A 20687-nucleotide genomic window follows, 5' to 3' on the forward strand; every position below is an offset into this window, starting at 1 on the left:
AGAATATCTCTAAGACAGTTCTCATAGATAATTTTCCCATACCTAAAATCAGTAGTTGTGTAAAACAGCTGCAGGAGAATTTTTAAAAAATTTAGTCCTGACTGGTGTGGCTCAGTGGTTGAGCACCAGCCTGCGAACCAAAGGGTTGCCAGTTCAATTCCCAGTCAAGGCACATGCCTGGCTTGTGGGCCAGGTCCCCAATGGGGGCGTGTGAGGGGCAACCACACATTGATGTTTTTCTCCCTATCTTTCTCCCTCCTTCCCCTCTGTCTACAAAAAAAATAAAATCTTAAAAAAAAAGAATTTATAGTAAAGATGAACCACATGCTGTCCACATAGGAGAGGAATGGAGTAAGTCTGGGATGTACACACAGCTATATACACATGTATACATATATACTTATCATAGTAAAGCTGCCTGTTATAACAGGCAACTAACTTCCCTTTTATTTCTCTTCTACAAATGGGATACACTAAACAAGAGGTTAGAGTGAAATGCAATGAACAATATAAGGTGGTTTTATCAAACCTTTCCACAAATAGACTGCCAATTCTCAGATCACATTTTCATTGACTTGGGGGAGGCAGTAAACAGTAGGTATAATACATACTTGGCCAGAACTCAAGTGACCAGAATTCAAAACTCAAGAGTTTTCTGATTCTACTATACCTATGGCTGGGTGACTCTGAGTCAGTTTCAGCACTTTAGATGGATTCTCCATTTACAAAAGAGAAGGTTAGTATCTCACCTGCTGCAGGGAAACATGTGAAGGTAGAGAAGAAAATTCATGGAACTGACAGTCAGATGACCTGTAGTTCCTGTTCTGTCACTAATGAATTGGATCTCTATTCCTCATTATAAACTCTTAAGCTTTATAAAGGAGATTGTTATTAGGAACCTTAAAAGCACTCCATTAGTTCAAGATGAGATCACCACATTTCTGCAGTATTAATCTAAAAATGCCAATTAGGTTTTTCATCTCAAAGAAGGCCTCTTAAGTTTATGTCACATTGGGCCTGGCTACTCTGCAAACGTGACTGTTAAACCCTATTGGTTTATGTTCAGTAATCAAATGGTTAATTTGCTCTCTGGATTCTGCTGTCACTGGAAATAATTTTCTAAAAAAAAATCATGTCCTTTCCTCACTCCAGTGTTGGTCAGTTGAAAAATAAAAAGATGGGAAGGCTGCTTTGGGTAGTTTTATACTTATCAAAGAGGTAAAGAGGGCTGCCTGAACTAAAGGGTGGCGTACTGGAATCACTTGCATTGGCCTTATTACTGATTCATTTAGCTTTATAGAAAGTTATTTTACTTCTCTTTACATGAGTTTTTTCACCTGTAAAATAGAATTAGTTATATCTACCTTTCTTACATGATTAGGGATAAAATATCCCCTTTTCTTAGTAGACAAAGTTTGTGGAAGCTTTCTAAAAAGTAGCAAAGTATATAGGATTATATAAATGTAAGTTATTATTCTAAAGTACATGAAACTTAGGCTTTACCTTTTATATTCTGAGTAAGTGCTAACTTTCGTCCAATAAAACAGAACAAGAAACCCCCCTCCAGGCATGTTTTTATATGGAATGAACTCCTGGCTTTTTAATGAAGTGATTTGCTTTAGCTTTTAAAACAATTCTTCGGTTTAGTGCAGGTAACTTTTTACCTAAGGAAACTAAGCAGCTGGAAAAAGCATCTCAGGCTATAAGCGAAATTCAAATAGTGTCCCTATTTCTTTAAATAAAGTTGTAATACCAGTACTGAAGACCAGCTAAGGTCACCCTACTGTCTCTCTCCATATTAGCCAAGTCCACACCTTGCTATATTTAGACAAGGTATGCATACCCCATTAAAGATAGGAAACTTAGCCCTAGGCTTAGGATCATAGCACGGAGGTTATTCCCTCAGCTCAGGGGGAAAGACATTGACAATAAGTGTATTGATGCATTCCTTGGCAACCAGCAGAATAATCAATATTCAGTTTTATTTCATTCTGAATACATGTGTGATTGCTAGTATGCATAGAGCACACATAACTCTCCCACACACAACTATGTAACTCCAGCACAGTCATGACTAAAGCAAAGCAGTGAGTATCTTTTAGGGAACTCATTTGCCAGAACTGCCTGCCGTGACTTATCCGGAGACAAAGAGCTGCCCGGTCAACAGGGTAAAATGTTCAGCCGTTTGGTCTCCTAGAAGTTGGAACAAACAGGTTTCAACCCAGAAATCACCACCATAGTAAAAATACCACGGTCTGACTGGGTAGAGCCCTTCTGCAGTGGCCAGACCACTGGAAGGGTCCAGCAAAGGAAGAACCAAATGGGTACAAAGCAGACTTAGGTATGTAAAAAACAGTAACTATATGGAACGTGAATTTTATTAAAAAGACTGGGTTGAACTGAGGTAGGGATATGGTAGCACAGGTAATGGAGGAACCTGCTTGGGGGAACTTATTTCCTAAGTGGTTCTTAAATCTGGAATCAAAATAAATTATCTTAAAGAAAAATACAGTTGCCTTCAAGAGAAACCTAAGAAAACCCTAACAACAATCAGATGTCTTTGGTACTTTCCCAACTGTCATTTATGACATTTAAAGAATTTGGTACACATACTTCTGAAACGTAAGTATAACAAATACAAATCTGTTTATCTTTGTTCAAAGGGAACCACACAGTGCAATTACGAACATTTCCACTGCAGGAAAGATAAGCAGATGTTGGATGTTTTCCCAAAGTTGTTCTAGTGTCACTGAAGAGGCTTATGGAATCTGCTTTACATTTTTTCAGATCAACAGTGCTAAAAGGGCAGCATTTTGAATGTTGTTTCTCCTTGTCATAATATATTTTAACATTTCTACAGTGACATATTTAAACAATAGTTATCATAGATAAAACAACAGAACAGTTTATACACTATATTTATATATTCATTTTCCAATACTAAACTGAAATCTACGTAAATAGTTTAACAGATTTAAAAGAGTGAATTTTGAAAACATTCATTTTCTTTTTCCTCTGCATTAAAACTCTACTTATGAAAATGACCTATATCTAAATATTCTCAATTTACACTGAAAAACTGAAATAATCCTCTTGGAGGAAAAAACAAGATAAATAAATCAGGTGTTTTTTTTAAAAAAATAGGGTGTTAATTATTTCTAAGAGAGATAAACTGGTCTGAATTTTCTCAAGGCTTTCTTTATAGTAAAACCCAGATTCCCACTTCCCCCTCTCCAGAGAAAAAAGACATTGGATTAAGGCCTAAATAAATACTGTGAGATGGCAAGAAAGCAAAAAGCCACATAAAACTTGACTGTTCATACTTCTGAAAAATTCATAACTATACACGGTTGGTTACAGAAATTGATCTTAATAAGAATGGTTTAATGAGTTGAAGAATCCCTGACCCTCTGAGTTAAACAGTGCACTCATTCAATTCAATGTCTAAGCCCAGGGCAGTGGTCCCCAACCTGCCAATAAACTTTAAAATTAATTTAGTAAGTATCTGAATTAATGTAATTAAATATTCTCTTAATTCCTCTCATGACCTTTTCTGCAAAGTAACAACTTTAAGTCATTTTCACCTTTCTGGTTCAAAGCACCAGAAATACTTTACCTCAATAGTCTTCTTTTTGCACTGACCCCGCAGGTTCTGACTATTTGCTGAGGACACAAATATTCAGGCTTTACAATAATATTTCAAGTTTCCCTTAAGCAAATACCATTCTTGGAATATCTATTCCAAGATTATTACAAGAAAAAGAATTCAAAAGGCTGCACAATCCTTCTCAATAGAGAAAAATGTTAGCTCGACATCTCTCCACATGAGGAAACCATAAATGATTGTTTAAAAATGGATGAAGGAATCTCAAAAAACTTAAAAGTTTACTTAATTTCTAAGTCAAATGCCTAAAACAGTCTATTCCAGGTAATTAATTTGGGGGTGGGGGAAAAGGTCTTTATATTTCTTTAAGAATTTGATGGCAGTTATAGCCTTTTCCTCCAGAAAAAAAAGTACTAATCATAGATAGACCCACTCTTCCATATGATTTCACTGTATTCATGATTTGAATCTAAAACTGTGGATTAAAGGAAACTGGTAATTGCTCTACAGAAATTCCGGCAGCTGGAAATTAACAGTCCCCTTCCCCCAACTACCTCCTCATCTTCTAGCAGATAACAATGCAGCTTTAACAAGAGGTAAACAACACCGAATGATTGATGTTTGGATTTAACTTTGAAACCAAAGGAAACACACATGAATTAGATAAGAGTTAGGACTATATAAGGATCTTCTACTAACACATCAGCCTCTGCCAATCTAAAGCACACAACAGGCAAATCCTATGAAAAGATCCTCTACCTGTTCCGTCATGCTGCCTCCTTCTCCATTTCTGAAAAATCCCTCCACAATAAACATGTTTGAATTATAAAGATTTCCAAGCATTAGGTAAAAGTTCTCAGACTGAAGCCCTATAATACTAGATATAACAGAGTATCAGTACAATAACAGATTTTGAAATTCATTAAAATTAAATCTGACCAGAAAATTAGATTTTATATTTCCTAAACTTGTTAGACACTCTAGAAATTTCGATAGCTACGTAGAACATGCCTTTTCATGCACCATTCCATTACAGCGCTTATTTTCTAAGAGTGTAAGAAATTTAAGATCACTAATACATTAAACATTGCTTTATGTGGTAAGTGATTTAGCAAGAAGGAAATGACTAAATTTAGAGCTTTATTAATATGATGATTTTATAATCCATGGTACATGGTACATGGGAAAGGTGTAACTGTTACAAAGGTTAATGTTTATCACAGTTAAGAGTCTTCCTTGTCATTGTGTTTATAACAGTTAAGAATCCAACCTCCTGTCATTGTGTCCATAAACGTAGTGGCCTCATATTGTTTATATTATTTGTTATACTTTTAAAAAATGATTTATACATTTTCATCAAATGTCTACATTTCAGTTTGCAGTTCAAACAACAATTTATCCATTTCCTGACTATTTTCTCTAAAATAGTACCTCCCACTTCCCCCCTACTTTCCATCTTTTTGTCCCAACTTATTTTTCCTTTATAGCCACATCATCAGCTGATTATTTATAACAGTTTATTTACATTCTGGAATGTAAGTTCTAAGAGTTGAGACTTGGTCTTTTTTGCATCACTGATGCATTTCATTCCCAAGTGTCTAGAACACTGAAGATCAACAAATGAATGGATAGGCCTGGCTGGCATAGCTCAGTGGATTGAGCATGGGCTTGTGAACCAAAGGATCGCGGTTCAATTCCCAGTCAGGGCACATGCCTGGGTTGCAGGTCAGTTGCCAGCAGGGGATGCACGAGAAGCAACCATACACTGACTGATATTTCTCTCCCTCTCTCCTTCCCTTACCCTCTAATGATAAATAAATAAAATCTTTTAAAAAATTGTTGACATTAAAAAAGATAGATATTTATTAAGGAGAGATGTGAAATTAGAGACAAACATAGTATAGTATAAAAAGCATGGCATATAAAGTAAGAAGACTTAAGAATTCAGTCACTGCTCTTACACTTATTACACAACCTTGAAGTCATTTAATATCTGAACCTAAATCTCTTCCTTTAAAACAATGCTAAAATATTACTATACAGTGTTATTGCAAGGGTTATAGGCAATACTAGAAGTAAAAACCTGTTGAAAATACTGATTATATCACAGCAATTATTCTTGGGAAATTGGCAGGAAATTCTGTAAAACAGATCAATCTCGAGAAAGCAAGTTATTCTGTTACCTTATCCTTATTCTTGAAGAATTGTAAAGGCAGAATTAAGTAGTGAGAAGGCACAGCATTAGAAGAGATGAGCTTAAACTTCAATTACTAGCTGGCTGACATTAAGAAAATTTCTTAACCACTCTGGGATGTAATTATCTACAAAATAAGAGGGACAATACTGCTTCAGAAGTATAACTGCTGCCTGATCAGTCTACCTCATCTGGTGGAGCATTATCCTGCAAAGTGAAAGGTCTCCAGTTCAATCCCCAGTCAGGGCACATGCCTGGGTTGTGGGTTTGGTCCCTGGTCAGGGCACGTGCAAGAGGAACTCACTGATGTTTCTCTCTCCCCGAATTACTACATAGCTGGTTCTGCTCACAATCTTTCCCCTAGAGGACAAGGACAATATCTTACAGTCTCAATAACTTTGTATACAAGGACCACTGCTAACTTAAAAGGCAGTCACTAAAAAGAAGACTTTTTTTAAATGAACAGAAAATTTAATTTTCATGTGATAATAGTTATAGAAACATTTGCCAGCTCATTCAGTTGATTTTACATACTTATAATACTGTTTTTTAAAAAATTTATTTATTTTAATTGTTCAAGTACAGTTTTCTGTCAAAAATGAGACTTTTAATCAGGTTGGTGATCAAATATTTGTAGTATTTGAATTCTGAAAGTTAGCAAAATACTTCCTAAAAAACAATTTAATTAAAAAGCAGTAGCTGAAATTAGAAATGCAAATGTTCTTTACCTTTTCCTATTTTGTGCTCTATCACATCCTAGTAATTCGCCAAAGGGTAATGTTAGTAAATGAAATGAAATCTAAGTGAATTTCCATTCTGAAACCCAACAAAAGCCTCTACTGATTGTGGATTACCTTTGGTTTTTGATTTGCTATATCACCATAAGTAAAGTGACATTTCAGCAGAAATCATCTCTAGAGTGAAATTTCTAACAACCCAATTCAATTAAATTACACTCTTTAAGTAACATTCTGTTTCTTTTGTGCTCCTGGAGAATGTGGAGACAGCTGGTGGATTTTCGCTGACTGGGGCTAAAAGGATGAAGCTGAAGCTGATGAATTGAACATCTCCCAGGCGGCAATTCAGTTTTTGAGGTCTGCAGGCCAAAAAGATGCGTTTTCCACTTAAAGCCAGACTGACCCACACTAGTCCATTCTGACCTTTGGAATTCTTATCAGTCACCTTCAGTCTCTGTCTGTAGCTGGACAGGCCAATGCACAGAGGTCCACTCTCCAGTGAACAAAGGCTTGCTAAGTGAAAGAGATGAGCCATGAGCAGATACCATCTTAAGAGAAGGTGCTGAACTCATCCTCTGTGTTTCAGCAGCATGTCCAGGACTGTTGCCACAACAAAAAGTGAAATTTCACCCCCAAACGCTTTCTCTGCGGGTGATTTAAACACACACCTCCATTAAGGTAGCAGCTCAGTTTCAGAAAAAGGAAGGCAACCAGTCATGCAAATGTGGCCTGTACTCTAACACTCCTTTCTCCCTCCCATCTTTTCTTTTCCCCCTGCTCTTTTTAAATTTAAGTCCACCAGAAGCCCTTCCAGCTACTGTGAGATCTGCCCATGATATTCAAAGTAAGATTCTTTAAGAGCTTTAAAAAATATGCATACTCTTCTCCCTTCTCCTATATTTAATTCTCACATAGCCTCAAAGATGAAAACTTTCATTTCGAGAATTGAAACAGCATGTTCCCTAAAGAGTTAATCTCCTCAACTTTGAGAAATATACCCACTGCTTCATATAAACAGGATCAAGAGATGCTGATCTCATTAGTACGGGCACAAGCATTATTAACAAATTAATGTATCTGAACATCTGAACATTCTTTTAAGTTTCAGTACGCTTAGTAAGATGGCCCCATGAGAAATCTCAACGATGCTTAACACTTCCTAAACCATAACCAATGAAATGTTGTTCAAGGTGTAAATTAAATTGCTGCAGGACCCCACAGAAAGTCTGTTTGCTTATCTTTCTAGTCTAAAATTCTCTAACTCAAAAATGGTGATAACTTTAGAATAAAATAAAAACAAAGGAAGCAAAGCTAAATTCATAAGCACTATATACATATTCAAGAACACCTCCAGATAATCGGTTTCTTCGTCTTACCAATGTGCTATTATTTTACCTTTTTCCACTAGTTCTATTCAAATATCTTATAAATTATTTTTCATCAGTGCTTAGGTATGAAGTAGTTTTCTTATAGGAAAGAAAGGGTCTCCAAGTAATCCAGATAAACTGAAGGATAAAATTGTATTTACCTTGATTTAACTTTTTATCATTTCAGGAGCACTTTGAATTCAGACTTGTACAACGTTTCTGGTGAGCAAACTAGCAATTTGTATTTTAAAAATGCCCTGGAACTATTCCCTTTGGTCCTGCAATCCCAGGATTGGGTTTGGGGATATTTCTTTTAGAGACATGTGCAAAGATCTGGGGACAAGGATATTCATTCAGGGAGGCTTTGTTTATAACTGCAGAAAATGGACACAATCAAAATGTACAACAATAGGACAGAATTTGAATCAGTTCTATGGAAAACAACTCTTAAAAGAATATAAAAGAAATACATTTGAGGACAATAGCAGGATGTTCCTAATATGCTAAGTGAAAAAACCCCCACAAAACCTCAGATTACAAAGCAGTAGATAATGGACAATCCCATTTTTAAAGGTATATACACACACAGAAAACTTCTGGATGGTGTTAAAAGTAAATCTCTTTGGGAGATAAGAGGACTAATGCTTTTTGTGGGGAGGAAGAATGCCTCAGTGTTTTATTTTCTATAATAAATATGCATTATCTATAAGTACTAAAAAGAAAAAAATCAATACTTTTTGCTTTGCTGATTTTTCATTACCAGTTCCATAAAAAAAATCATTCAGGACAAGTTCATTTTTAAGCTGAGTGGTAAAGAATGAGATATTATCAACTTTACTCTGTATAAGGCAGATGCCTTTTTAAAACAAAAGGGATTCTCCATTTGGAAATTTCCCCCAAGCTGATCTGTAAGACTGTCATAAAACAGGGCATTGGTATTCAATATTTCTTTGTTGATTTTGATTTTAATTGAGAAAGAGACCAGAAATTATTTTTTAAAAAGCATAATAAACATTCTCATTTTATGACAAACAGAGTATATGCCCTTGGTGAAAATTTCTCCAAACACCTAAAATGGCAAAAATAGAAAGAGAATTCCAGGAGCACGGGTATAGGGAACTACCATGATAACTGAGACTGACCACAGAAGAGAAACAGAAGTGAACTAGCCCCAATTCATTAAAACTCAGGACTAAAGTGGGTTCTTAACAGGAACACTGAAATATTATACTTCTCAGGAGGTAAGAAAAAAAAGTATGATTAAAACAACAACAACGGCTTCTAATATTTAAATCAGAGGGATGATAACTAGCCAGCCTATAATCTTCAGGTTTTCTTTAATATTGAAAAAAATTATACTGGGTTTAAACTCCTTAAGTTAGACTCACTAAATGGATATTTAGTTTCTCTTACATAGTATTTAGTCTGCCATTTTTCTCACTGCAGAAGTATAATAAAGTACAATCTGCTAAGTTTTAGTAGTTTCAGAACTCTTCTTTGTATCAATATCATTAAACTATCATTTTGGGCTTAATGTAACATGACATTTACATAATTCTTAATCTTTATTAACCGAGGTATAATTGTAGGCTTCCTATGTCCCCATGACCACTAGGATGGATCCTATGTGTATTTATTTGACTTAGAAACTAAGGGGTTGTACATTGTTTCAAGAATACTAAGTTGAGCCATTAGTTGGCAACTAGGCCATTGAACTGGTAGCCAAGACAATAAGAACAAAGAAAAATAGCAATTGGCACATCCCTCCCCTTACAGCTCACCCCACTGTAAATATTACAAGCCCTCTGTACTATGGGAACCACCTTGCCTACCACTTGATGCTGATGTAATAATATCTAGAGCTAAGCACCTGGAGGAAGCACAGAAAGAGGTTTTGCTTTGGATTACTTAAATGTGCTTTCTTTCCTTCTTTTATTAGCCATAAAGCCACAGCAGATAGTTTAATGATTTCTGTTCTTACAGTGCCTGTGGGGATTTCACATTGTGCTCCCAGCCACTGGTACTGATTCAATAACAACAGCCTTGTAAAATTGGCAGCCTTCCTAAATAAGCTATGTAAAGTCTGCAAATGCTGGTTACTGTGCTGTGTACTCAGAGGGTACTTGAAACAAACTTCATAAAAATTCTGCCCATATACCCAAAATATGCTCATAGCCATTTCTGAAAGAACATCAATGGTGTGTACAAAAGCCTTTATAGATTCCCTTCTTACTACAAATGATTAATAGCAGTCATTCATTGAAAACTAATTAGTAATGTGGTCATAACATCTGCCACTTTAGTCCTTCCTTTTCTCTCACCACTGAAGTACCCTTTACCTGTGTTTATACAAATCAAGACATTTAAGAGGGCCAGAAATAAAGGTCAGAGTCCCAGCTCAAATCCTACTCCTACTAAAGCTTTCACTAATTGGCTCATTTACAATCCTTTTCTGTCTCCTGTATATTTAAGGCACCAACTGCACCTTTCCTCAGCCACTTAGCATGTGCTAAGTTATGTTCTTATTTATTCTTTTATTTTTTACTTTATTTTTATTGTCGATACTATTACAGAAGTCCCCCACCCTTTTCCCACCTCCATCTAGCCCTCACACTTCCTTCCCTCTGGCCATCATCACACTGCTGTCTGTGTCTATGGGTTATGCATATGGAGGTCTATCCAGAAAAAGTCCAACCATTGTTAATATGAGAATGGTTTGTGTGACATCGAGGTAACCTGGCAGCCAAGGAAAATGGACTGGAATGTGTATGTGTGAACAATGACAACTTAGTCTAACGGGGGCTGTAGATGTTGTTGAGTGAGTATGTGTATTGTGTGGCTGCTGCATTCGAAATGACTCAGTAGAACCACAAATCTGCACCAAACCTTGAACATTTCTCCGTGGAAATTATCTGGATCACTCAGAAGGTTGCAGCTATGGGCAACTGGTGATTGGCAGTTTCACCAGGACAAGGCACCTGCTCATGCATATTGTCTCATGCAGAGGTTTTTGGCAAAACATCAAACCACCCAGGTGACTCAGTCCAGCTACAGCCCAAATTTGGCACCCTGGGGCTTCAGGCTTTTTCCAAAACTAAAATCACCTTTGACAGGGAAGAGATTTCAGAGTGTAGATGAGGTTCAGGATATCATGGGGCAATTGACAGAGATTGGGAGAACTGTGTGAGGTCTCAAGGTACCTACTTTGAAGGAGGCTGAAATGTCCATGTCCTATGTACAATGTTTCTTGTATCTTCAATAAATGTCTCTGGTTTTCATATCACATGGATGGATACTTTCTGGACTGACCTTGTATGTTCTTTGGATAATTCTCCTACCTCCTCTCATCCAGGTATTTATCCTTTTTCAACTGACCTGTCTTACATCCTCAAAAGACTGAGTACCCCAGCTGCAGAAACCATCCTGTATTTCCCACCCTTTGCTCAGAATAGATGCAATTATGACAATGATGCAAATGATAGAATTTTTACCATCAGACTAGCATACCACTTGGTAACATAATTCTTTCTATACATTGGCTCATGTTGAAAAATCAAAAATATTAGCTAACCTTTATTGGGTGTTTACTATTAGTACTTCACAAACATTACATTTAGCCCTCAGGTATTATTAGCTCGCTTTTATTGATGAGGAAGGCTTACAGTGGTTACTGTTTCATTCCAAACACCAGACTATGACTATTGGCCACAAGAACAAATGACAAGTAAGATTATGAATATGTGACCTAAGGTAACTTTTAAGAATTTTTAAAGAGAATATTTAAGAACTGGAATACTCTGAGACTTTGCAGGCAAGAAAGGGCTGGAAAGAAGTAATCCAAGTCATGAAAGGCAAAGACCTACATCCAAGATTGCTCTATCCAGCAAAACTTTCATTTAGAATGGAAGGGCAGATAAAGTGCTTCTCAGATAAGGTCAAGTTCAAGGAGTTCATCATCACCAAGCCCTTATTATATGAAATGTTCAAGGGACTTATCTAAGAAAAAGAAGATAAAAAACATGTATAGTAAAATGACAGCAAACTCACAATTATTAACAACCACGCCTAAAACAAAAACAAAAAAACTAAGCAAACAACTAGAACAGGAACAGAACCACAGAAATGGAGATCATATGGAGGGTTAGCAACAGAGGAGTGGGAGGAGGAGAGAGGGGGAAAGGTACAGGGAATAAGTAGCATAGATGGTAGGTATAAAATAGACAGGGGGAGGGGCAAGAATAGTATGGGAAATATAGAAGCTAAAGAACTCATGATACATGGACATGAACTAAAGGGGGGAATGTGGGTAAGAGAGGGTATGCAGGGTGGAGGGGAATGAAGAGGGGGAAATGGGACAACTGTAATAGCGTAATCAATACAATATATTAAAAATACAGATAGTAAACAAGTGGGTGAATAACTTTAAAAAATAAGAAATGGGGCCCTGGCTGGTGTAGCTCAGTGGATTGAGCATGGGCCTGTGAACCAAAAGATTGTGGTTTGATTCCCAGTCAGAGCTCATGTCTGGGTTGCAGGCCAGTTCCCAGTAGGGGATGCATGAGAGACAACCATTGATGTTTCTCTCCCTCTCTCCTCTTCTCCTCTAAAAGATAAATAAGTAAAATTAAAAAAAAAAAAGAAATGGGATACTTTAAGAGTTGAGTCTAAGATTTTATTGGGGAGAATGAGCATCACAGATGGAGTTGATAGAATGATCTTTACCAGACTGGTTAAAGGGATATTCAAAAGTAAAATTTCATACATTATTTGAATCTATTTCAATGCATTTCCTAGGAAGTAAAAATTACACTGAGAATTTACATCCTCCATATATGCCCCAAATTCTCAAACTAAAGCTCCTCACAAAGATAAAGGTGATGTAATAAGAAATTAAAAATTTTTGGTATTCCTAAGAACTGAGTATATTAACTTCAGGACAAACAGTAATTTAAAGTTACCTAGGATAGAGAAGAGTCCCAAAGAAATGGCATCTCTGTTAAGAACTCTCTGCTATAAGTGATATTTAAAATCAGTAAAGTCAGAAACATTCTCATTCAATTAATCCCTCATGGTGACCAACTAGTTTTTATTACACAAAATTCAGACAACAACTTTGGCTGATGTGGCTCAGGGGATTGAGTGCTGCTGGCCTGCGAACCCAAGGGTCACCAGTTTGATTCCCAGTCAGGGCACATGCCTGGGTTGCAGGCCAGGTCCCCAGTAGGGGGTACATGAGAGGCAACCACACATTGATGTTTTTCTCCCTCTCTTTCTCCTTCCCTTCCCCTCTGTCTAAAAATAAATAAAATCTTCTTAAAATTTCAGAGAACAGCAGAGACAAGACATACAGACAAAATGCTGACCTTATACACCTGATCAGCCTTTTGCTGAGGTGTTGAAGGTTGATTCAAGTGTTTCTTGTGTTACAAACAGAAGAGTCTCTGGCCTAACTTAAGAATATAGATACCATAGAAAACAAGCAATATAAAGTCCACAATTAAAATTCTCTGGGCTTGAAATGTCCCATTATTGATCATGAATATCCATATGACTCTTTATCAGTAAAGTATACATAGATGTTAAAAGTAACAATCACATTTGAAATTTTTATTGACCTTTCCCACTAATTATCTCATTTGATCTTCACAGTTCTCTGAAATGAGGCATATATTATTCCAAACATAATCAACAATTAAAAAAATATTTTATTTATTTTTTTAGAGAGAAGGGAAGGGAGAGAGACAGTCAGAGAAACATCAATGTGTTGTCCCTCATGGGACCTGGCCTGCAACCCAGGCATGTGCCCTGACTGGGAATCAAACCTGTGACCCTTTGCTTCACAGTCTGGCACTCAACCCACTGAGCTACACCAGCCAGGGCCATTCAACAATTTGAACCACCTAGCTCATCACCAAAAAATTAAATAAATCAAATCAATCGATCAATCAAATAATTCTACATCTGGAAAACTAAACTGTTAAAAAAATGTTTTTAATCCTCACCCGAGGATGTTTATTGATTTCACAGAGAGAGGAAGGGGGTGAGACAGTGAGAAACATGGATCAGCTACCTCTCCTATGCTCTCCAACAGGGGATGGAACCTGTAACCTTTTGGTGCACAGGACCATAAAAAAAAAAAAAAAAAAAAAAGCTGAGCTACCAGCCAGAGCCTATTACAATTAAAAGAAAAAAAAAAACCACCACACTCTAAAATAGGCTTACGAAGAGGTTTTTCTTAGTATATTCTGAATTTTTTAAAATTTATTGATTGTAGAGAGAGAGGAAGTGAAAGAAACATCGATTGGCTGCTCCACCCATCCATGCATTCACTGGTTGATTCCTGCATGTGCCCTGACAGAGGATGGAACCTGCAATCTTGGTGCATCAGGACAACACTCTAACCAAATGAACTACCTGGACAGGGCCTGGGGTTTTTCTTTATTTGAGCAATTCAAGACTTTGGATTCTGCTGCTTTATTATACATAACTAGTGCCAAATCCCTTAGGTTACTAAAAGAAGGGCCACAACCCTCTAAATCAGATAAATGCAGAAAACAAGAGTTGCTCAACTTGCACAACCTGCAAAAGAGGAAGTGAGCCCAAATTTGCCCTTTGGTGTGCAACACTAGCAATCTATTTATAAATCATTTTGCTATATCCTTTCCAAATCACAGGAACACCTAAAAAAGGCCTTGATGTTCTTAGTACATTTCTTCAAGTTAAAACCTAATTATGTTAGTGGCAGTAACATTCTGCATCATTCAACAATGTAAAACTAACCCTATCTTAAAGTATTTAGAATAACTTTTTTTTCTTTCACCTGAGAAATTCAGAAACATTGCTTGCATCTATACCACTGTTCTTTAGCCCAAAGGTAGTTTAACATATAATTAAGAGGATTCACATTTACTGAAGAGACCTAAGAAGAAATGTGAGCAAGCTATTCTGCAGAAGTTTGAGCCTATTACTCTAATGTCTATAGCGGTTAGAAACAAAAAAAATGAATGACAGCATCCTAAATTGTTGGCTTTTGGCAGTGGTTTCTCAGTGCAAGTATAAAGAAATGGCCCAATTTCAGGAGTGATTACAGGTCAAAAGCAATAAATGTTTAAAAAGTCAAAAGCAATAAATGTTTAAAAAGTCCACTCTAGATTTATCAAAAAGTTTGACTTAAGCCCTGACTGGGTCCTCAGTTGGTTATATCATTGTCTAGATACACCAAGATTGCACGTTCTATTCCTGGTCAGGGTACATACAAGAATCAACCAATGAATGCATAAAAAGTAGAACAACACATCAACGTCTCAATGTCTGTCTCTCCTCGCTCCCTCCTCTCTCAGGAAGAAAAGAAGGAAAGAAAAAAAAATTGACTCGAGAACTTCTGGCCAAGATGGAGGCATAGGTGGAAACACTGTGCCTCCTCGCACAACCAAGTTTAAAGACAGCAAAACTTTAGTAACAAAAATGCAACCAGAACACAGAAAATTGAACTATATGGAAGTCCGACAACAAGGAACCATTGAGCCAGACCAGTAAGAGGGGCAGAGCCAGCCACTGGCCGAGAGGGGTTGCGCAGGAAAACTCGGGCAGACCGACCAATGAGCAAGCACTGCAGTTGGCAGATCCCAGGTGTGAGAGCACAAGGTGGCAGCCTGATGGTGGTCACATATTCACGCACAGATAAACCAGGCAAAGGAGCGAGCAGTGAGATGGACCACCCCGGCTTCAGCAGTGGGAAGCAGCAGAGGGGACCACCATTGCACCTCTCTGACCCCACCCCCACATACAGCATCAAAACCCAGCAACCTGGGTGGCCCTGCCCTGACCTGCCCTGGTGAACACCTAAGGCTCTGCTCCTCAGACCTAACAGGCGGGAACAGACCAAAACACGTCTCAAGAAGAATGAGCCATGGCTCAAAGTCCCAGAGCCCATAACTCTAAGTGACCAAGAAATAGCCGAACTTTCAGATGCACAGTTCAAAACACTGGTGATCAGGATGCTCACAGAACTGGTTGATTTAATCACAAATTAGAGGAACAAATGAAGGCAAACTAAGTGAAATGAAGGCAAATGCACAGGAAACCAACAGTGATGGAAAGGAAACTGGGACTCAAATCAAGGGAGTGGGCCAGAAGGAGGAAAAAAATGACCAAACAGAAAAGGATGAAGAAACAAGAATTCAAAAAAATGAGGAGAGGCTGAGGAACCTCCAGGACATCTTTAAATGCTCCAACATCTGAATTATAGGGGTACCAGAGGGGAAGAGAAACAGCCATGAGTGGAAAACTTATTTGAACAAATAATAAAGGAGAATTTCCCCAATCTGGCAAAGGCAATAGACTTCCAGGAAATCCAGGAAGCTCAGAGAGTCCCAAAGAAGTTGGACCCAAGAAGGAACACACCAAGGCACATCAGAATTACATTAGCCAAGATTAAAATGAAGGAGAGAATCCTAGAAGCAGCAAGAGATAAGGGGGTAGTCACCTACAAAGGAGCTCCCATCAGACTGTCAGCTGATTTCTCAAAAGAGACCTTACAGGCAAGAAGGGGCTGGAAAGAAGTATTCCAAGTCATGAAAGGCAAGGACCTACATCCAAGATTGCTCTATCCAGCAAAGCTTTCATTTAGAATGGAAGGACAGATAAAGTGATCCTCAGATAAGATCAAATTCAAGGAGTTCATCATCACCAAGCCCTTAAATATTAAAGGAACTTCTCTAAGAAAAAGATAAAAAAGATGAACAGTGAAAGGACAGCATACTCACAGTTATTAAGAACCACACCTAAAACAAAAGCAAACTAAGAGGACAGCTAGACCAGGAGCAGAACCATAGAAATGAAGATCACATGGAGGGTTAGCAGAAGGTACGGAGAATAAGTAGCACAGATAGTAGGTAGAATATAGATAGGGGGGAGAGCAAGAATAGTATGGGAAATACAGAATCTAAAGAACTTGAGACACGTGGACATGAACTAAAGGGGGGGAATGGTGGAGGAGAAGGTGTGCAGGGTGGAGGGGAATGAAGGGGGGAAATAGGACAACTGTAATGGCATAATCAATAAAATATATCTTAAAAAATTTGACTTGAGCACATCACAACCTTGCCATTCTTTTTCATCTTCATTGTGCAGATTTACTCTTCAGTTAACTTGGTTATGCATGGCTCCAGTAAGGCCAAAGTTGAGAGCTCTCCCCATCCCCTCTTCAATTCTAAACCAATTACTGCTGCTCTGACTTTAAACAAGCGCAAGTATAGATAAAGACACACAAAGTTATCATCATCATAAATGAAAACACAAAATGCATCTTTATGCCCTGACAATAGATCATGAACCTTTTCTACATATTTGAAAGCAACAACACCTAGAAGATTCACTAGATGTGAGTTTATTTGATCACTTTTTCCACCCTGGGTATCTCACAGTGTCCCATACCAGAGCAAACAGTGGTCCTGAACCATTGCCTGGCCTCTGCCCATGGGCTACAGGCACTGAAGTAGGTTGCACAGTGTGTGTCTGTGTGTGTGTGTGTGTGGGGAATATATATATATATTCCACATTGTAGGGGTATATTCTCTGATTGATCAGTATTAATTCAAAATCAGAGACATATCATGCCTCTTTTAATTATTAATATTGTCTCTTTACTAACCAGAGAATAAAAGGATTTAAATAATAAATGAATGCCTGGTTTCATCACTGAATTATCAATTATTCTAATTTTGTTTGCCTATTTCTGCAGAGGACAAGATCCAGATTATAAAAGTATCATGGACAATAAATAATTACACTTGCTCAGAAAAAACAAGGAAATTAAATTTGAAAGGCAAAAAAAATTTTCATAAATTGTTTTTACCACTTGGAGTAGGACTTCTTGGTTCCAGGCTTTTAAAATACAGATAATTTCTGCTAAACAACTGTTTCAGAGCTAGAAAAAGATAGAAAGCTACAGCTAAATCATTCTACAAGTTGGACATAAACTGGACAAAGACTGCACCAAGAATTCAAGGAATACTTGAATGCTAAAATCTTTTTTTTTAAAAGATTTTATTTATTTAACTTTAGAGGGGAAGGGAAAGAGAGAGGGAGAGAAATATCAATGTACTGTTGCCCCTTGTGGGTCCCCTACTGGGAACTGGCCTGCAACCCAGGCATGTGCCCTGACTGGGAATCGAACCACGATCCCTCGGTTTGCAGGCCCGTGCTCAATCCACTGAGCTACACCAGCCAGGGCTGAATGCTAAAATCTTAAATATAGTAATAGGAAACCAAATCCAGCAATATGTTAAATAATACAGACAGTGTGTGAACATGATTCAACTTCCACTCAATTTAAGTCCCTGTAGTCCCAGTAAAGGGAAGAAAAAAAAATGAGCATTCCAATAGATGTCCAAAAAGCATTCAATAAAATTCAGTAACTGTACCTAGTTTTAAAATCTTTTTAAAAATTAGGAATAGTAGGAATGCCTTTGACTTGACAAGTGGTCTAGGCCAGAACCTAGAGCACTCAACATACCTCTTTACAAAACATAAGGAAAATTCCTTTTACAATGGAAAACAAGTTAAGGCTGCTAGTATTGCTACTATTTATTATTACACAAGAGCCCTAGCCAAAGCAATGAGTTACAAACAAGATACAAAACTTATTTCCACCCAGAAAAGTCAAGAAATCAACTTAAAAATCTACTAGGTATCAGGACCAAGTAAAAGTTCAGCAAAGTGGTCTGATGTAAATACAACAGAAAGCAATGGTTTCTTATTAAACACCTACAGTGACCAAACAGAAAGTCATCGGAAAGAAGAACTCATTCACAAGAGCAATAAAAACTTTATGAAAAACCCATGAATATGCCTAATAAGAAAAGTATATCTACTATATGAGAAAGAGAGTAAAATTTAAATGAAGGACATTTTAAAACAGCAAATAAGTAGACACATATCCTGCATTCCTTACTGGGAAGGCTCATTTTGTAAAGCTGTTAATTCTTTCCAAAACTAATTCAGTACAGTTTCAATCAAAATCCCAATAGGGTTTTTAAAAGTGAAAAATGACAAGTTGTTTCTAAGACTTATCTGTAAGATAAAATAAGTAAGAATAGATAATACATTAAAAATAATAATGAGGTAGGCCTTGACATAGAAGATATCAAAATAACCACTAATCCTGTACTAAGTAAAAAGTATAGTATTGGTGTATGAATAGAAAACATATTAACAAGACTTAAAAATACAGAAGCAGACCCCAAATAATAGTATGTTTAGCATTCCAAATCAGTGAATAATGAACTAAGTAAATGATATTGGAATAACTGATTATGCACTTGGAAAAAAGGTAGTTAGACCTCTAATCCACACTATAAAGAAAATTCCAGATGTTTTAAAGAGTAAAATATCTTAAAAGTATACACATACTAGAAAAAACATAAAAAAACTTTTATATGGGAAGGGATTTTTAAAGCAAGATACAAAAATTCTGAAATCATAAAAGAAAATGTCAACAGATTTTACTGCAGAGAAATTAAAAACTTTTATAACAAGATGCAAAGTTAAGACATTATTCTTTCCCACATATTCAAAAAATACAAACTACATCAAAAAGAAAAACAAAACCCAAATCCTAGTAGAAAAATGGTACAAACATGCAAATCATAGCAGAAAAATGAGAAAGACCAAAAAAATATATAAAAGGATGCTAAACTTCCCTAGTAATAAGAGAACTGCAAATAGAGAAGTATTTAAGAACAGGGGTCCTGGAATCAGACTGCTTGTGTTTGCATCCTGACTATAATTTTAGACAAGTTACTCAACATCTCTGTGTCTCTCATCTGTAATCGAGAGTGCTATCTAACTCAAAAGGTTGTTCAGAAGAGAGAATGAGATAATACACACAGGGCTCAAAACACCTGGCACACAGTAAAAACTTAAGTTCTATTTAATGTTATTATTAACATTACCAGAGTTGGTAAAGGTACAGGGAAAGATACACTCTTATAACTGATAAGAGCAAATCAGCAAAGCCTTTTTAGAAAGCAATTTGGCAGAATGCATCAAATTTTTAACCTATCCATACCATTAGACCCAGAAATTCCACTGCTAGAAATTTATCTAAATAAATGTTCCCGTATGTATAAAAGATACACATATTAATATTAGGAGTTCACATGCAGATCATAAGAGCTCTGAACTGGGAGACAGGGATGCTGGTTCTAGTTTAGTTCTACCAACAACAAACCATGTAACCCCTGTGCAAAATAAAAAATAAAATCACTATTTTTATACTTTTTAGTTTATTACTGTGTAAAATGTGAATGATGACTTGTCCAATATGTAAGTAAAGAGCAAAACTGAAATCACTTGGATAACTATAGAGCACTAGTACTATTACTAATTAACACAAAAATAAAACTACTTCTACCTTTCAATTTCATTAAAAAGGTACATTTTTGGATAATCATTATAATATGCTCCTCTGTTATTGAGTGTGGAGTCAAACTTCAAGCTAGGAAGTCAAACTCATATATTAAGCCAAGAAAATAAACACAAATATTTTAGGTGAAGGATAAAAATCTCAAGGTAACCTTCTTAACAAATCGATCAATGTCTTCAGCACCTAAGTTTCAACACTTTTGAACAGGTTTTTATAATGGGGACACTTTTAATAGTAGCTTTTGCCAGCACTTTATCTAATAATTCTTGATCTTTCCCTAACATTTTAGGACACAAAAATAGACTACTTTTCTTTCTTCCTTTTGTTAAAAGATTTTACTTATTTTTAGAGAGAGTGG

General features: G+C 36.7%; 1 protein-coding gene and 1 non-coding gene across 6 annotated transcripts in view; one reads left to right on the top strand and one right to left on the bottom strand.

Annotated features, from left to right (window-relative positions):
- SSH2 (slingshot protein phosphatase 2) overlaps positions 1 to 20687 on the bottom strand; it is a 253207-nt gene that overhangs the window by 85556 nt on the left and 146964 nt on the right. The window lies entirely within an intron of this gene.
- Positions 17283 to 17413, top strand: LOC119062078 (small nucleolar RNA SNORA42/SNORA80 family). Its single transcript, XR_005084910.2, has one exon. It is a non-coding gene; the product is annotated as a small nucleolar RNA SNORA42/SNORA80 family (small nucleolar RNA).

The sequence above is a fragment of the Artibeus jamaicensis genome, unplaced genomic scaffold (assembly GCF_021234435.1).
Source record: "Artibeus jamaicensis isolate MK-2021 breed Jamaican fruit bat unplaced genomic scaffold, CSHL_Jam_final contig_2790, whole genome shotgun sequence".
Lineage (NCBI taxonomy): Eukaryota > Metazoa > Chordata > Mammalia > Chiroptera > Phyllostomidae > Artibeus > Artibeus jamaicensis.